The following is an 18,345-nucleotide window of genomic DNA, read 5'->3' as shown; positions in this document are numbered from 1 at the left end:
ATTATATTTCTTCAGAAGAAATACTAACTTTTTCCTTTTTTTTTTTTTTTTTTTTTTTTTTTTTTTGAGACAGGAGTTTTCTGTATCCCCTTGGTTTTTCTGGAACTTGTAGACCAGGCTGGCCTCAAACTCACAGAGATCCACTTGCATCTGCCTCCCTCCCGAGTGCTGGGGATTAAAGGCCTGTGCCACTACTGCCTGGCAAAATCCTAACTTCTTATACCTGTAAATTGCACTCCTGGTCTCAGTGGGAAACGTCTCCTGTCTGCTCATATATTTAAACACTTGGTCAACTGGTGGGTCTGCTCTGGAAGGTTGTGGAATATTATTTCCACGGGCCCTCGTTAGCAGATACGGAGCCACAGAGGCATGCGTCATAGGCTGGCCCTGTGTCAGTTGAGTTCTGTGCTTCCTAGCTCTTCCTTCCCATCAAGGAGCTGCCACAAGCTCCCCGCACGCACGCTGCGCCGCCTTCCCCTCCATCGCGGCCTTTGTGATCCAAGCCATGGGCCCACATAAACCTTTCCCCAGCTGTCTAGCTCGTGGTTGGGCATCTGTTCACAACAACAAGGAAGGCAATGAAGTGTTTGCAGATGTTGCTAAGTTAAGATGAAATCACCCTGGGTTGGGGTAGATTCAAATTCGAAGAATGACCCACTTACAAGAGGGAATTTGGACTCAGGTGCACAGGTTGGAGGCTAGGTGAAGGAAGGCAGAGGGAGGGAACAGGCTGCCAATGATTACCAGCAGCCATCAGCAACCACAGAAGCTGTGGGAGGTAAGGATGGGTTATTTTCCAGACTCTTAGAAAGTAATCCCTCTGATACCCGGATCTCAGAGCTCTACTTATAGACTTCTAAGTGGTGCACGCCACTCAGTTTGTGTAGAGTGCCATAGCAACCCAACAGTAGCCTCAGCAAAATTTCAGTCAGGAAACCTGCACTGTCTACAACCCCGCAGAACCAGTGATCAGATTCCCTCTCCTCCCAGAAAAGAAACAAACAAACAACAAACTGGACAAAAACCAGGAGAGAGCTTCTCACAGACATAAGCCATCCAAGCATCATGATAGTTATGGTCTGGAGTGGGAGACACGATCTGAAATCCCCCCCAGCTCACTGCTTGAGAAACATATTGAGACTGCAGGGCAGGCAGAGGTACCAACCTCCCCAGCCCACCAGCCTGCCCTGTGGACAGCTGGGGACAAGGGAAAGCAAGGGGCAGAGCTGTCATGGAGAGCGCTGGCAGTGAGAGGCTGCACAGAAACAGGCTCAAGTCTGAAGAAGCCATCCTCCAGGTTTCCAGTGAATACTGACCAGCCAGTCACCCAGGGCAGGGACAGAGGCAACAGTATTTGGAAGAAATGTAGAGCTGGGGGATGTTTTGTGTGGGATATTCAGAAGGGTTTCACGTTAACAGTGAGGATATATTCTCCGTGGGCTAGCCTGGTTTAAATGCTACTCTGCTCTTTAACAGGGCTTAAAACAAAGATTTGAAAAGGGGTTAAACAGTTTCTAGATAGTTGTGCCACACAGATCAATCCAGGGATATTTTTAGGAAGGTAAACAAATTTAGCATCCAACAAGGTAAAATTCAGTGTGTCTGATATCCACTCAAAAATGGTCAGCTACCGGATGGAGCGACGGCCCAGGGATTGGGAGCACCTGCTGCTCTTGCAGAGGATCTTAGTTTGATTTCCAGCATGTGGTGCTCCAAACCATCTGTAACTCCAGTTCCAGGGGATCTGATGCCCCTCCTGGACTCCAAGGGTACCAGGCACACACACAGTACACGTACATACATGTAGACGAGCACTTCTACATTCAGACTAAAACATAAATAATCTTAAAAACAAACAAACAAAACCCCTGGTCAGTGTGGCAGTTGGAATGAGGATGGCGGCACAGGTTATGCATTTGAATGCTTGGGCTGCTGTTGGCGGAACAGTGTGGTAAGGATTGGGGGCGTGGCTTTGTTGGAGGAGGTGTGTCATGGGGGTGTGGGATATCAAGAGTCCATGCTATTCCTAATTAGTTCTCTCTCTCTCTGACTCACGCTTTCAGATGAGGTATCTTAGCTGCTGCTCCAGGACCTCTGCTTGCTGACATGCTTCCTGCCATACTGGGCACTACCTACCCCTACCACACCCCACTACCCTCTGGAACCATCAGCCCCAAATTAAATGATGTCTTTTAAAGGTGCCTTGGTCATGATGTCTCTTCACAGCAGTGGAAAAGTAACTAAGATAATCTGACATACAAATAAGAAAATAAAGCCTTAGACAAGGAGAAAAATTAATACAAAGAGATCCATAAGTTAGACACGTGATAGAACTAGGAATCAGCATATACAAAAATATCATGCCTATCTTCTATATATGAAAAAGGTCCTAGAAATAAAGCATATTAAATAGCAATACAGGAAATATTATAAAAGATCTGACTCGAGTTTCTATAGTTGAAGGTAGGTATAGTGCCTCATGCCGGTAATTTTAGTCAGAAGAGTCAGAAGTTTGAGGCTAGTCTGTGCTAAAAAAGAAAGGGGAAAATCTAAGCTTGAAGCTACGATGTCTGAAAATGGAGTAGCAGAGATGAAAAGCAAGTTATAAACATATCACTTTAAAAGTATTGATGAGGTACCAGGAGGATTTTCTTACTGGGTCAATGTTTGTGATAAAAACATGATGCCCTGAGCTCAAGCAAAGTCCAGCAGTAGCCCACATCAATAACCCCAGTGTGATGACCCATGTCTGTGACCCCAGTAGGCCTGCGTTAATGGAGGGGAGATATGATGCTTCAAGTTGTGCTGAGCTCCACATGAGCACCATGGCAAGCAGGTGTGAACACACACACACACACACACACACACACACACACATGCGTGCACACACATGCAGGTGCACATTCTAATGGGTAGGTATACACAAAATGAAAAAATACAATAATAGTATAAAATAAAAAAATACAATAATAAAAACCACATAAACTAAAAGTAAAATAGACATTGCACCATACACTTGTGAAAACTTCATATTACTAGAGTCGGGAAATTCAACAGGGAAGTGTGAGACCAAAAAAAAAGTTAAAGAAATAATGGCTGCAATTTTTTCCATATGTGAGAAAATGCAAGAAACATGAAGAAGACTATACCAAGGCATGTCACACTCAACTTTCTTGGAACTAGTTAGAAAGGTTCTTGAGAGTCTCTGAAAACACATGGTGTAAGGCAAGGAACTGATCCTCAGGCAGCAGGCTCCGGGACAATGAATGGAGCGATCTTAGAAACATCAGTGGGGAGCAGGGTGGCGAGACCCTTAAACAGTGAAGGAAAAAGCAAAACAAAGCAACACCAGCTTTGCCAACCTGGAATCCAATAGTCAGGACAGCTACTTCTCAAAACTAAAGGAGAAATATGCAAATGAATGTTTGCAGTGACTCCTGGGAACTGACGAAGGTCGGGGTTTAATTAAGAGTATTGCACTCCTTAATTTCCTCCCTTTCATGTGACCTGAGATGCTACTGCTGGAGGGAGCAGGGGAAGGGCTCGTGACTGACAGTACTGTACTGTTTTGTGAGCCTAAAACTCTGTAGAATATCAATATAAAAGGTTTCAAAAATTAAAATTAAACAAAGCCTTTGCAGATACATTAAGTACTGAAAGTGTCCATCGCCAGTACAGCTGGACAAGAGATTTATGAAGAAACAAAAACAGTACTCAAACTGAAATGACACTTAAAAGAATGGAGGGCACCAAAGAGGAGACATTTGTGGGTAAATATAAAAGTTTATTTTATACATCTGTCAAAAACTAATAGTTTAAGCCTAAGGTATTAATAATGTGTCATGAAATTTGAGGTTATCTATATGGCAATAAAATATGTAGAAAAAAAATAAAACTACACAGGGATAGACAGTGCGGTGTGCTGTTAGAGGGGCTTATACTGTGTACAAAATAAATAGTGTAATATCATCTGATGATGAGTAAATATAAACTTATTCTATAAATTCTAAGCCACTAAAATAAAACATAGGCCCAAAAAATCCAACCCAACAGAGAAGGAGAAAGTGGAAGGAAAGAAAAAAGAAAAGAAAGAAGAAATGGAAAACCTATAGAGTGACAGATGGAGCCAAACTATAGCTAGGACCACATTCAGTGTTGGGTCTGAGTAATTCAATTAAAAAGCAGACGTTGTCACTTGAACTGAAAAGCTAACCCCAATAACAAAAACCCTCACTTTACATATATAGATACAGGAAAGTGGGAAATAATCAGAAAATATCATGTAAACAAAGATTGTCATCAGAGGTAAAGAATGTGTTTAGATTCCTAAAGCTAATTTTCCAGATGAAAAGAACCCTAAATGTGTGCATGTATGCATATATGTACACGCTTGTGTGCACCATATACACATATATGAAGAGAGATTTTCTTTTTCTAATGGATTAGCTCACGTATGTTTGGAGGCTGAGGAGGTCCATGATCTGTGGATGGCTGACTGGAGACCCAGTAGAGCTGATGGTCAGGTACCTCAGTTCAAGTCTGAAGGCTGGTGGAGTAAGACACCAAAAGACAAAAACGTGCCCCACTTCAAAGCCACTCAGGCAGGAGTGATATTTTTTTTTCCTTTTGCTTTTGGATTTAATTCTCATTTTCTCACTAATGTAGTGATACCAAGGTGTGTGTGTGTGTGTGTGTGTGTGTGTGTGTATGATGTATCTGAGACAGGGTTTCGTGTAGTCCAGGATAGCCTCCGACAAGCTTGCAGTAGAGGATGACTGGTTTTTTGCCTCCACTTTCAGAAGGCTGGGATTTCAGGCATATACAACCATACCTGGTTTATGTATTTACTGTAACAGACAGAGTTTTGCTGTTACCAAGGTTGGCCATGGACCCCACTAAAAGAATCCTCTTGCTTTAGCCCCTGAGTATCAAGGACTAGCAAGATCCAAAGCGCTACCTCATCCTGTTTTAGGCTATTCAGGGTTACTCATCTTTTGCTTATGGCAACTGTGATTATGAAGTGAATCTTTGTGGTGCCTGGTTTTAAAAGTGATTTTAGGAGCCTGATTATACCACAGGTGCTAGATAAGGTTTTACTATATTCATGATAAAATGAAAATTAAATTCAAAAAGCTTTTGTCATTGACAAAAAAAGTCAAAACACTAATAATAGTAAATTTTTAAAAATATACTGTGCCTGGTGGTGGCGCACGCCTTTAATCCCAGCACACAGGAGGCAGAGGCAGGTGGAGCTCTATGAGGCTGAGGCCAAACTAGTCTATAGAGTGAGTTCCAGGACGGTCAGGGCTACACAAAAAAAGTCTGTCTTGAAAAACAAAACCGAAACGAAACGAAACAAAACAAAGAAAAGAAAAAGAAAGTAAATCAGCGTTTAAACCTCATACTAGAATCATAATAGAAGCATCAAGTGGGAGCAGGAGGCAAGACCGAGTGGTAGAGCAGCCGTTCAGGGTGGACCAGGCTCTAAGTTTTATACTTAGCACCAGGAAAAGAAAACCAAACCATCAAGCAAGCGAAACAGGTCAAAATGAGAATTAAACAAATTCACAATTGTAATGGGAATTCCAAATGCTGCTCTTCAGTTGACCGCAGAATAGGGAGACAGCAGTTGAGAGAGAACAAAGGACAACACAGTTAGTTAGAACACTAGACCCCAAACAGCATGCTCAGCATGCTCTTCAAATAAACCGTCTTCTTAGCCACAAAATCACATCAGAAAGGCAAAACAGTTCGAGCCAAACATACTTTATTTTCTGATCACAATGAAGTCAAAGTAGAAATGAATAACAGAATAATACCGGGAAAATATCTAACTCATTAGATCCTAAATAAAGCTTCTAAATAATCTGAGTAAAAAAAATGAATTTGAAAGGTAACTAGAAAGTCTTCTGGGGGCTGGAGAGATGGCTCAGAGGTTAAGAGCATTCACTGTTCTTCCAGAGGTCCTGAGTTCAATTCCCAGCAACCACATGGTGGCTCTCAACCATCTGTAATGAGATCTGATGTCCTCCCATTCTGGCATAAAGTTTCACATGCAGATAGGGCACTCATAGACATAAAAATAAATAAATCTTTAAAAAAAAAAAAAAGAAAGAAAGAAAGTCTTCTGAATGGAATGAAATGAAAGCTTAGTGTCTTAGTCAGTGTTCTAATCTGTGAAGAGACACCATGACCACAGCAACTCTCATAAGGGAAAACAGTTTATTGGGGCGGCTTACAGTTTCAGAGGTTCAGTTCATTATTCCATTATCATCATGGTGAGACATGGTGGCGTGCAGGCAGACATGGCGCTGGAGAAGGAGCTGAGAGCCTTACAGCTTGATTAACAGTCAGCAGCAGGAGTCTGTGTCACACTGGGTGTGGCTTGAGTAACATCCTCAAAGCCCACCCCCACAGTGACACACTTCCTCCAACAAGGCCACACCTCCTAATAGTGCTCTTCCCTATGGGTCAAGCATTCAAACACATGAGTCTATGGGAGCCCATACCTATTCAAACTATCACATACAGTATATAAAAAATTGTGGGACATAGTTGGGATGATGGTTTATGACTTTAATGGTTTAATGATGGTTTATGACAGCACTGGGAAGGCTGAGGCAGATGGATCTCTGTGAGACAGTGTGGTCTACAGAACAGCCAGAACTACATAGAGAAACGCTGTCTCGAAACAAAAGTTGAGGGATCCCATTAAAGCAGGAGTAGAGGGCTATTTGCCACATTGAACGGTAGAGACAAAATGGAATAGAGACAATGGGCAGAGCGTTTTCCTCAGCGTGCACGAAGTCCTGAGTTTGATTTATAACACCACATGAACTGGGTATGGTGGTGTACCCTTCTAATCACAGCACTCTGGACATGGAGGCAGGAGAATCAGACGGTCATCGTTATCCTCGACTACATCACACGTTCAAAGCTGTCTGAGCTACATAATATCATGTCTCAAAAACACAAAACCCAATAGAAATAAAAGGAACTCACATCAGTGAACTCAACTTCCACATTAAGACATTTTTTTAAAGGAAGAAAGTTAGACAGAAGAGAGGAAAGAAAGCAAGCTAGATGTCAGATCAAGAAAAATGATGGAACATTCCTACGTGCCATCAAACCGTGTGGAATCATGGAACAAAAACCTCTTACCCAAAAGCTTGTCCCTTGTTGCTCACTTCTTTTGAGAAAAGATTACGGGGCCCACCTTTCTTCAACAGAAACATAGGGTGCTATCACCATTTCAGGTCAAGGCAAGAGTAAACTCACAAGGTCAGGGCACCAGAAGATAAAATTTCCCCCCCAAAAGCTATAAAATTAAGAAGTTGGATTATTTAGCAAGTAAAGTGGAAGGACCATTGGTTTAAAAAAAAAAAATCCTTCACCTTTTGAAAGAAAGGTCCTTAGAAATCCTCATCTCATTTGCTGTTATGTCCTAAACAGTCAATTAAATCTAATCAGAGGAGCATGAAGTTTGTCCTGTCAGGCTTTGTAAAGCAAACTTGCAGGTTCAACAGCAACTGTGCTGGGGAAGCCCGTCCCTGAGCCCCAAGTCCAAGTCTTTGGACATGTGGCCACATTCAGGCATAAGTTGCGGCTGTGTTCTGTATGTTTATAAATTCCTTACTGACTGTGCTCATAGACACCCAGGACTTCCCCAAGCTCTCTCTCCCCTCTCTGCTACACCTTCGTCAAGGTCTGAGCCCACATCTTAGTCATCGCTGCATCCTCAAGTCCAAGCATGGCACAAACATTTCATAGAGGCTCTTTAACACGCAAGCAGGGACCCTCTGAAAATAGAAACATTTACAGATAACGCGCAGGAAAGAACCTGCAGATTTACCCACAAACAAAACAAGACTTGGAATCCAAACTGGAACCAGGGGCAGACAGGCTTACTACCTGTTTTCTGAGGTTAGATCTTTAAAGCATGTATTTTAGACATACTTGTTTCCAGCCTTCTGTGAGAGTATGGGTGGGTCTGGCTTTTATCTGACTCCATCCTTTTCCCACAGTGTTCTGGAAGAAAGCAGACTGCTGGTGACTCACCACTCGGCACACTTCTTAGTTCCTAAGGCCGACACCAAATTGTGTTCCAACAGGGAGGCATTTACTGAGGATCAAGACCTGGATGTCCCTGGCCTGCGGAAGTAGGTCACGTTACAAGGCTTCCAGCATGGTACTAAATTAGGTGCGCTTAGTTCCAGAGGGTTAATGACTAATAACTGGAGACAAGATTCTAAGTGCAGATTGTCTCCATTCTCGTTCCGTGCCCCTGCAGAAGTCTTCCCTGGGCCTTGGCCCACCTTCGTAGTTCTCTTAGCTCTCTAGCTCCAGTTTCCAGGGTCACGGGCCTTAGGGCAGTGTTGATAGGATGGCCACACTGTGAAAGTTAGTCCTTCCTGGCAAGCACATCTCTAGTCAGAACAAGAGAGCCATGACCTAGAAAACATGCAAAGCCTGGCGAAAAGAGACAAATGGAACTGGGGACAAGAAATGACGAGTCTCTGGGAGTGTGGCCATCGGCTGCTGCCCTCAGCTTTCCCCCTTGCACAATCCCCCACGCCCCATTCTCAGGCCGAATGCTGACTTTCTCTCCATCACTGGCAGTACCTCTTCCTCCCCAAAGGCTGCATGGCACTTTCAGGCTGGACCTTGGATCCTAGGCTGAGATTAATTGACAGGGCATGCCTCAGTTACCAGAGAACAAAGAGCAGCCCTCATCACAGTTTAATTTCATCATCTTTGTAAGCTTTGTATCCTCCGGTCCCAGCACAGCAAAGACCATCTTGTAAATGTTCTTTAGAAAGGCCCTGGAGGAACCTTTGAAAATGTGTATAACACCAACAGAAAAGCCTACAGACTTAACTGAAAATGGGATTTCAGATCCAAGCTGAGAGCAAAAGAACAGATTGAGGTCCTGGGAGATTTGATGGTTAATCTCAGGGCTTACCACAGCCACAGGTACCTTGTAAGGAGTATGGTTTTTCCGCCCGCTGCCTGGTCCCAAATAATGCACAGAGACTCTGTATTTGATATAATTCTTTTGGCCAGGTACTAGTTTCTTATCGGCTAGCTCTGTCTTAATTATTAACCCATTTCTATGTATTTCCACGTGGTCTTACCGGAGAGCGGGGGCCGGCGATTCTATTCTCTCCAGACTTTCCATCCATCTTGACCCCTCCTTACTACTTCCTATTTCCTCCTTGTCTCCTAGTCCCTCCTATCTTCCTTTCCTATTGGCCAACAGCGCTTTATTCATTAACCAGTATGAGAAACATATTTACATAATGGCATCTCCCATCAGTACCTGCTGGCTCTCTCTATGTATGTATGTATGTATGTATGTATGTATGTATGTTTGTATGTATGTATGTGTACATATCTCACATATCCATATCTGTATCACACACCCTCACACACACATAAGCTCACGCTCCGACACACCCTCAATGTATCTGTTCAATGTAACCACCTAACGATCTTCTAGATGTGGGGTTCCAGATTATACCATAGTGTTCTACAGTAGCCTTGAGCGACCATGGCACCTGCACTCTACCCTTTAAACACAACATCCCCAAATTGTGCTTCTTTCATTATTTCTAGCGATCACTACATCCTCTGGGACTTGTCGTTTGTCCCTGAAAAACAGCTTACGGGAACCTATATCATCCCCCCTGGTGCCTGGCAAAGACTCAAGGACGTGGGGCCTTAGCATCACCATGCTGTTCTCTGATTGTAATGGTGGTGCTGATGCTGACACCTTGACTAATGATCCCACTCACTCCGATCCGCATCTCCCTTAGATGCTGAAGAGTCATCTCTGGCTCAAGACTGGTGTTATGGATCTGCAAGTGTAAGGAGGGCCCCATAAAGACAGTGTGGGTCACAATCTCTGAAGTACTAGGGCTGCAGCTCAGTCGGTAGAGTGCTTACCTGACAAGCCCAAAGCCCTGAGTCCCATCCCCAGCCACTGCATAAAATCAGGTGGTAGCATAGGCTTATACTCCCCATATTTGGGAGGTGGTTGCAGGAGACCAGGTCAAGGCCAGCCTTGACTACATAGTAAGGCCAGCCTTCACTACATAGTGAATGCAAGGCCTGTCTGGGCTACATCAGACCCTGACTCAAGAAAAACAAATAAATACAAGTTTAAAATAAAAAGAGGAAATCTTGCAAAGAAACTCAAAGAATTAGCATAGTGTCACAGGGACATAGAAAGGACAGAGGCCTGAGTCAGAGCCCCCCAAGGGCCGCATTGTAATTACCTGAGTAACATCGCTGGAACTCTGTTTTTCCTTTTTTAAGATTTATCTATTTTTATTTTATGCATACGGTTGTTTAGCCTGCACCCATGTCTGTGAACCATGTGTACACCTGGTAACCACTGAGCTATCTCTTTAACCCCCTGAAATTCGGTTTCTTAAGCTTAGAAAGATGTCAGAAAAGTTCATCCCAGAGGATGTTTTGAAATTTTTAAAAGATTATTAGTAGTGTGTGTAGTATATGTGAATATGGGTGTGATCTGTGTGTGTATGTGTATATGCTATACGTGTATATGTATGTGATGGATGGATAGATGTACCTGTGTGATGCGCATATGTGTATGATGGATGTGTGTGATATGTGTGTATGATTGTGTTTGTGTGATATGTGTGTGGTATGTGATATGTGTATGTGTGTGTGATATGTAATATGTGTGTATGTGTATGTGTGTGTGATATGTAATATGTGTGTATGTGTGTGTGATATGTGTGTATGTGATATGTGATGTGTGTGTGTGTGTATAAAACGTAGATGTGAATTGCTGTGTGTGCATACCTGTGAAAAGCTCAGGACTCAGTTCCCTCTTTCCACTGAGGGTTCTCCAGGGGTCAAACTCTGGTCCTCAGGCATTGGGGCCATTTGTTTTCATCCACTGAGCTATCTTCCCACCTGAGAGGATTTCTTGAGCATTTGGTGAGGTGACATTGAAGGCATTTGGCCTGTGGTAGATGCTCAATAAATGCCATTTTCTTTCCTCCTCAGAGAGAAGGGGCTTTAGTCATCCCAAGCTCCAGCAGCAGGAGGCTCAGTCTCTCTGAGAGCACACACCCTACCCCTGCCGCCAGGATTTTCTCCTCCAGATGTTTGCTAATCTTCCGTGAAATGCACATGTTCTTTGCAGTCATCGGCTTCAAACAGAACATGTGTGTTAGGAAGAACTATGCCAGCCTCTTCTCATTTGTTAAAATATACACACAAACAAGCACTTTCATTTTTAAAGGGTGGCATCAGAGGTAAACCTCATCTCTCTGAACTCCCACAGTAGAGTGACCACACTTCCTGATGTGTGGACCCAAGCCATGGCTCTGCTTTCTGCTGTCTCTATCTCTATATATCTCAATCGTGTAAGTGTGTGTGTGTGTGCGTATTGTGCATATGTGTATTGAGTACATGTGTGGGTGTATGTATATGTGAGTTTATGTGTGAATGTATGTGTGAGTGGGGACAATCATGTCATAGCATCTTACCAAGAGTTAGAGGACAATGCTCACGGTTAAGACAAAAAGTCTCTGGTCTTTGGCTGTTCCTACTGTGCTTCAGAGACCAGGCTAGCTAGCCTTCAAGCCTCAGATCACTTTCTCTGCCTCCCATCTCAAGATGGGAGTGCTGGGATTACAGATACAGACCACCTCATCCAGCTCTCTGTGGACTCCCAGGATTGAACACAGGTTCTCAGCTTGCAAAGCAAATGCTTTAACTCGCCAGCCATCTCCTCAGCCCTGGTGTTCCCCATCATCTCCTCTGCCCGGTGTTTCTTTTGGGAACACATGCATTTCCCTGGGCTTTGAGAGCCACTATGGCAAAGATCATATATTAATTATTCTCTGCTCAGGACAAAGCCAGTGTCATGTTTCAGGTTTATTAGATGGAACCGAACTGTTCATCTTTGGTCTGCAGTGCCCTAGTGTGGTGTTATACTTTGTAATTCTTCAGATTTCCCAGAGCATCAGGAATTTCAAGCATTGAACACATACATTTTCTTTGTCCTTTAAGAATAAGTGGTGTTAATGACAGCTTATGCTGGAGAGGATGTGGAGAAAGGGGAACACTCCTCCACTGCTGGTGGGAGTGCAAACTCATACAGCCATTTTGGAGATCAGTATGGCGGTTTCTCAGAAAAAATGGAATCTGTCTACCACAGACCAGGCAATCCCCCTCTTAGACATATACCCAAATGATCCACATCCATGCAACAAAGACATGTGCTCAACTACGTTCATAGCAGCATTATTTGTAATGGCAAGAACCTGGAAGCAACCTAGATGCCCCTCAATTGAAGAATGGATAAAGAAGATGTGACACATCTACACAATGGAGTACTACTCTGCGGAAAAAAACAATGGACTCTTGAAATTCGCAGGCAAATGGATGGAACTTGAAGAGACCATCCTGAGTGAGGTAACCCAGTCATAAAAACATGGTATGTACTCACTCATATATGGATTTTAGACATACAGCAAAGGATCACCAGAGAAACTAGGATACAAGTGAGAGGGAACTGGGATCAATATGTAAAATAAGAAACAAACAAACAAAAAAGAATCAGTGGTGCTAAAACAGTATTTTGTTTTTCAAGCTGAAACCCAACCAAATGAAAAAAAAAAAAAAAAAAAAAAAAAAAGCTCATATTAGCTTCAAGTTGCTTTCAGCTTTCCATAACCTAGGGTACCACCACCCAGCAGAGAGGCCCAGGGCAGCTTGTAAAAGAACACCCTTGGTGTGCTGTGGCTAGTAACTGTTGTGAAGGTGGCCACAGGGCGTGGGAGGTGGCAGCTTTGATTGCCTCTGGCAACAAAATCTGCAGCAGATGACTAAGTGGCAGCAGTGATATCTCTCAATCTTTGAGAGGCTCTTCTGTTCTCACACCTCCTCTCTGTCTGTCTCTCCCTGAGGAGAGCTCTCCTTCTTTAGAGGAAATGGGAACAAATCCAGGCAGGGCCCTCAAAAGAATGATTTTTATTAACTCACTACTTGCCAGACTCTCACCTCATAGAAACTAGGGGTCCACAGTTACTGGAAACACAAATAAACTGAAGATACATCTAGGAAAAAAACGAAAACAAAACAAAAATCTGAAGCGATAGAACCAGTCAGTTAGTAAGGAGACTTCCAGAAACTGCCAGTTTGTTTTTTAATTTTAAGGTGGTTTCCACAGGGGCACACGTACTGCCCTTGAAAGCCATGGCCTGTGGCAGCAGACACTCTGTTCTGCTAAGAGTCTTGCCCTGCATGGGTGCAGTAGCTAGACACTTCTGGTGAAGCCTCCTTGTCTCCTCTTCTAAGAAAATGCATCACAGGGCTAGTTATAAAGTTTAGCTAAATGCACGTATTCTTGGGGGAAGAGATGGGCTCCCTAGAAGGTTCCAACTGTCCCCATTGCTGAGGTCTGACCCCCTGGACATAGCACTTTGTTTGTTTGTTTTACTTAGTGGCTCCTTTGGGGGCACTCTGCTGTCTCTTTAACCAGCCCAACCCTTTTATTTTATTGCGGAGGAAACCAAGACGAATCTTACAATGCTGCCCACCATGGAAGGCCGCAGACAAAATGGCAAGGCTGTATGTATTGTGTGAGTGCTGTATTGGATGGTCTCTGGATCCCAGTGCATATCAGAACACTAGGCTAGATGGGTCTTTGTGATCACATTGCCAGCATACCATATGCATGCTTATATAGCTTGAGCTCGTCTACTCTACAGACTAGGAAATACTTTCTAGAACAAGGCTAGTTCATTTGATGCTAATTATCGTAAACATTAGGATCACAATAGTGCTTAGCAATAGGGGTAATTGTAATTTATTAGGCACTTTCTGGGTGCCAAGCATCAGGCTGAGTATTAACACGCATTCTTATGTCTTCCTTCACACAATCAACCCAGTGTCAGAACCCTCCCTAATACTTAATCCCCGTGACCTGTAAAAAGCTGGCACAAATAAAAAGCTTCAATCTGTGTGTAGGCTCTATCTGTGTGCTCATCGACTATGCCCAAATCGAATCCTTTCTGAATTCCTAATGCAGTGTGTGTGTGTGTGTGTGTGTTTTAAGTGGGTAATTAAGAGGAAGGTATTTCCAGAAATAAAACACAGGAGGTGGAGGCTGAATTCTTGATTCCCTGAATCTGGAGGTAGCCCATTTGATAGTGACTTATAATTACTACATTTCAAATTGCTCAATCATCTCCAGAAGATAGATTGCAGGGCGGGGTGGGAGGTGCCTTTCAGTTCTTTCCAGTGAAACAATTCCATGTTAGCACAAGACAAGAAGTTCTGTAAGGTAAGGGATTCAGATACAAATGCCGGGCTTCCTGTGGCCCTGGGCCAGGTGGAGGAAATAAACAGACGTGGTTCCCATTGGATACGGGTGCCTTAAGAAAAGTGTTTCCTGTCATACTGCCAAGACAGTGCCAGCTGCTCATAGCACTGACTCAGGGGACAGCAAAGAGGAAGACTGGGTGGAATTTGGGGAGAAAAAAAAAAGAAAAAAGAAAGAAAATGCCAGTTTTTCCATTTTATTGATAGGTCATAAACTTCTCCAACCCAGAGCTGAGTGGCAGCTCTGGTGTGTGCCTGCTTTGGAAGCCTGAGGTCAGTTTTGGGCATGTTGCTCAGTCTCTCTTCCTCCTCGTTGTTAGTATTATTTTATATTATATTGACTCAGTATCACTGAATAGTCCTGGTTGGCCTGGAACTGCCCTGTAGACAAGGCTGGCCCTAGATGCAAAGAGATCTGCTTGCCTCTGCATCCCAAGAGCGAGGATCTAAAGGGCTGACTCTAACTTACTTTTATGAGTCAGGGTCTCTCACTAAGCCGACACCCACTGATTTTGCTAGACTGATTGACCAATGAGCTCTAGGGAATCTGACTATCACCACCTCCTTAGTGCTGAGATGAGCATGTCCAGCTTGTTTTTAAAATATTTATTTTGTTTGTATGTTTTGAGTGCATGTATGTATACACACCCTGTATGTGCCTGGTGTTACCAGAGGTTTGTTGCTGGAGTTTCTTTCCAGTCAGAGCCCACTGCTGCTTCAGCCCCAACATAAACACATGGATGCTATGTTAGCCACAAAATTGTTGGTCGATGACTTGGGCTTCTTATTGGCTAGCTCTGTCTTAATTATTAGCCCATTTCTATCAATCTGTGTTGCCACAAAGCTGTGGCTTACCCAGTAATACCCCAGTGTGTCGTTACTCCTTTGGTAGAATGGTGACTCTGCCGTGGGCTCCCTCTGCCTATATTTACCAGAATTCCCCTTGTCCCCTAGTCCCACCTATTTTCCAGACTCATTGTCTGAACAGTGTTTTATTCTTTAACCAATAAGAGAAACATATACAAAAGGATAATCCCCATCATAGGTCAGAAGACGTGTCAGATTTTTTTGGAACTGGAATTATTAATGATTGCTATAGAAGAATCCTTCTCTATACACGAAAACATGTTGCTCTAATTGTTAATAAAAGAAAAGCTGATTGGTTGATTGCCAGGCAAGATTGGGGGTGGGTGCAGAAAGAATTCTGGGAAGAAAGGCAGAGTCTGAAGGGTTACAAGCCAGATGTGGTAGAAGTAATATGAGAAGTTCATAGATGAGGTAAACGAGCCTTGGGCAGCACATAGATTAGTAGAAATGGATTAATTTAAGTGTAAGAGCTTGCTGGAGACAAGCCTAAGCTATAGGTCAAACATTTATAATTAATAATAAGACTCTGTGTGGTTATTTGGGAATTAGCTGACAGGACAGAAAGGTCCCCCTACAGAGGATCGCAAGCCATCATATGAACTCCTGGCTGCTGCAAGAATAACAAGTTCTCTTAACTGTTGAGTCATTTCTCCAGCCCCCACATCCAGCTTTTTACATGTGTTCTGGTGATCTGAATTCAGGTCCTCTGCTTGAATGGCAAGCACTTCAGTTTCTGGGCTATATCCTCACTTCTGATCACTTTAGCAATGAAATGGTCAGTGGGTACTCTTCCTGGATGCTTCACAGGTAGCCGGGAGCTCCAGACCAGAACAAGTCCTTTGAAGTCTGCAGCCTGAACATCATAACCAGCAACTGTGAGGTGTCTTCTCTGGGTTTCCTAGAATCAGTCAAAATGGTGTTTTTTTTATCTTTTAGCTAACTGCCAATGTTTGAAAGCGCTGAAGACTTCGCAGATACATATGATCCCTGGTATCTCTTTTATAGGAAAAAAATAGGCCTATGTTTTCTTTTATCCACACCCAATGGCCCCAACACTAGTGACAGGCATCAGGCATCAGCCAGTATCCATCCTCAATCATAGCATTCTGTGACCTAAAGGTCCTGCTGCAGCTTGGATGTGTGTGTCCCCTGGGATCATTCCATTATCAAGCCAGAAAGCAAGGCAGACCAACTCTTTTCCAACATTCAGGTAAAGTCCTGATGCTGTGACAGCCAAGGCAGGTGTCTGATCTCTGACCAGTATGCTAAAGAGACCCCTGTGGCTCAGCCACACTGTTCTTATATGTGGTCAGGGCTCTCCTGCTTTGTCCCAAATACACTTCCCTATAGCAGACCCTTACTACACATTAGCAAGTTCAGCCCTGGCTCCATGTGCCTTTTTCTTCATCAGACCTAAGCATCCTCCATGGGAAGTTCGCTGTTAAAAGTTCTGGTATGTTTGTCACTGGTACCTAGCACTGTGCCAGGACATTTCATGAACCAAATAAACCCGGCATTCAGAAAATGAAGAATTGGTTATTTAATATATAAGTATGTTTTTCCTCACCATCTGGGTATGTGTGTGTGGAGGAGGATTGAAAACAGTTAAAAGCAAACTGATGAACCAACAAATAAATGGGACTGAAATTTTAACTTAGTAATAAACGCAGTTCATTCTAACCATGCCAGGCCCTTCCTCCACAGGCAGGGATTGCTTAACTGATGTGTTTTGCAAAGTGTGCGCTCTTAAATATCTTCCCTACCAGCTCACCGTAGTCTCTAAAATCTCCTGTAACTTACTTCTATTGAGATTTGTCTCTTAAAATAAAACACCTCCCTGCAACCCCTTGACATCCTCACAGTCAAAAGAGATCAGTTAGCTTGTCAACTATTCTTCCACCTGGTGCGTTTTTCCTAGCCTGTCTGGCTATGCAGTGATAGAATTACAGGAAATGTTCCAGGAGAAGGGGCACTAAATGAGCTAAGGAACCAGGACTGGGCACTATATAGGCCTGTGTCTAAATGCAAGAGTGGCTCGAACCAAGAGGACATGATACAACATGCCAAGTGGCCTGTGGGTAGTCACTGGGCATCTGGAGTTCTGTGTCTTCATGCAGATACAGAATGATACAGCAAGGCCATGCGCCTGGCAGAGCAGCGGTTAAAGGAATGACTGCACTATAGAACTTGAGTTCTAGAGACACAGCAGTGATTCTTAGGAGGGGGCTGACCCTGAAGGGATGGCTGGAGCTTTACTCTCCCAGGCCTCCTTTGTTCATCTGCAGTTGAATCCAGAAAAAAAAAAAAAAAAAAAAAAAAGGCAGAGGTGCACTCCTTTAATTCCAGCACTGGGGAGGCAGAGGCAGAGGCAGAGGCAGAGGCAGGTGGATCTCTGTGAGTTCGAGGCCAGCCTGGTCTATACAGTGAGTTCCAGGACAGCCAGAGCTACACAGAGAAACGATCTCTCTCTCTCTCTCTCTCTCTCTCTCTCTCTCTCTCTCTCTCTCTCTCTCTCTCTCTCTGTGTGTGTGTGTGTGTGTGTGTGTGTGTTGGGGAGGGTGTGCATGAGAGAGAGGGGGGGAGAGAGGGAGAGGGAGGGAGCAAGAAAGAAAAGGAAAGAAAAGAAAAGAAAGTAGTGGAGGATTCAGAAACAGAATGAGCTCCAGCTTGTGTCCCCTTCGGAAGACACAATAATCCAGGCCCTTCTGGACTTCGCTGGACCACCCCCAGACAACCCCAGGTTCCCCGCCCCCTCCGGATTCTTCCCTTCTCAGCAAATGCCACCGTCCTACACAGAGTCCCCAGCCCCCGGTCCCTGGGCGTACCCTGGACTGGCACAGGGCAGCCACTTGCTGCCCCGCGGGGAGAACAGCGGGGTGGACGGGAAAAGTGACATAATCCTTGCAGCGCCCTGTGCCTCCAGCCTCTCCCACAGCGCAGGCCTGGTTTCTGCTGTCTGGCGCTGCGGCCGGGGGACTGAGGCGCTGCAGACTCCGGGCTCGGGCCAGCCTCAGGGTCTCTCACGACGCGGGGACCCGGGCGTGGGCGGCCAGGATGCACTTTTCAGGAACGCCGCGGCGGGAGCGCGGTCGCCGGGCACGCTCCCAGGACCGC

Source organism: Phodopus roborovskii, unplaced genomic scaffold (genome assembly GCF_943737965.1).
Source record: "Phodopus roborovskii unplaced genomic scaffold, PHOROB, whole genome shotgun sequence".
Lineage (NCBI taxonomy): Eukaryota > Metazoa > Chordata > Mammalia > Rodentia > Cricetidae > Phodopus > Phodopus roborovskii.
This window is presented reverse-complemented; position numbering follows the sequence as displayed.